The sequence below is a fragment of the Schistocerca gregaria genome, chromosome 3 (genome assembly GCF_023897955.1).
Source record: "Schistocerca gregaria isolate iqSchGreg1 chromosome 3, iqSchGreg1.2, whole genome shotgun sequence".
Taxonomy (NCBI): domain Eukaryota; kingdom Metazoa; phylum Arthropoda; class Insecta; order Orthoptera; family Acrididae; genus Schistocerca; species Schistocerca gregaria.
Window position 1 is genome coordinate 174,693,152 of NC_064922.1, and position 1,549 is coordinate 174,694,700.

Sequence of the window (1,549 nt, forward strand, 5' to 3'; positions counted from 1 at the left end):
CCAAGGCTAAATCAAGATTTTGGGAAGCATATGTCACATCTGCTCCAGTTTATAAAGCCTTTGTGCGGCCCCAGCCTGAATACAGATTCCGTACCTCAAAATACTGGATGCAGTGCACCACGATGGGATTAGGCTGCCAACGGGCTTGTCACACAAGTCCAGTTTCTAGCTTGTGTGCAGAGGCTGGTGAGGTTCCACTGTGTTATTTGACATCATATCCTCGTGGCACATCAAGCATACCGGTCACTGTCCATTCCGTTCCAAAATTCCCAGTATCCATCTCTGTTGCCCAGGTGCCACTGAAGTGTCTGATCCACAACCACTTGCGGGCAGCGAGGCCATGTGGGAACCCTAAAGGCATTGTGCCATAGTGCCAAGAAATTTCCCCATCTGTCCTGCTTCCAAAGTGCCCTTCTTGCCAGTGGTCAGCTGTACCCACCATATAGGTTGGTGCAAAAGTCCACTGTGCTTTCCTTCTCTTACAAAAACAGGAAAAGGAAATACTTTTCTGCTGGTTTCCTGTGGGCACATAGGAACCCGGGGAAATGAACTCACTGATGTGGCTGCTAAGGAGACTTCCTCATTTATTTATTTATGTAACCTGATCTGATTAGGGCCAACTGGCCCTCTCTTACGCCAGTCCAGGATTTCACACTTAACTTTCTGAATCATAGTTATCTAAGAAATAACAATTTTAAATTAATGATGATGTAAATAAAATAGAAAGAAACTTCCACATGGGAAAAATATATTAAAAACAAAGATTCCAAGACTTACCAAGCGGGAAAGCGCCGGCAGACAGGCACAATGAACAAAACACACAAACACACACACAGAATTACTAGCTTTCGCAACCGATGGTTGCTTCTTCAGGAAAGAGGGAAGGACAGGGAAAGACGAAAGGATGTGGGTTTTAAGGAAGAGAGGTTGGTAGCCCTACGCCTGCTACACGGACGTCTGAGTCACAGCTCTTGTACAAGATAAGTAATTTAAGTAGTAATAAACTGTTTTTTAACACTTTAAACTAATTTATTACGTTAATTATAGTGCTCTGCAAGCATACCATTAAAGGTTTTTGTCTTACTCGCGTATTTTCACAGTAATCACGTAAAGTTCATTTTGTTTACATATCGCGGCCAGGCCGAATTTTTGAGTTTTCAGATTAAACTTCATACCGCAATCTTAAGTGCATTTACTGATAGTTTAGTGTGCTAAATACGTTTGCTGCCCATTTATATCTGTAGAGTATCGTCATCTCTTAAGTAATTTCCAGTAAAAAACTTCTGAACCACTGTTTACATAGTCGCGAGTAGGCCTAATTTTTCGTACACGTATTTTCATTGTTTTCCGGTAACTTAATTGTCTTTCTGTCACTAAAATAGATTTGTACCATGAGTGTAAAGTGCCTGACGTGCCGTAGGATCGTTAGCTCCGGGGTCTGGTGTGATGGATGTAGTAACTTTTTTCATTGGGGCGACTGTAGTGGCGTGGGAATTGGGAAAATGAGCGAGACTCATCAGTGGTTCTGTAGGCTATGCAGTAGAGATAG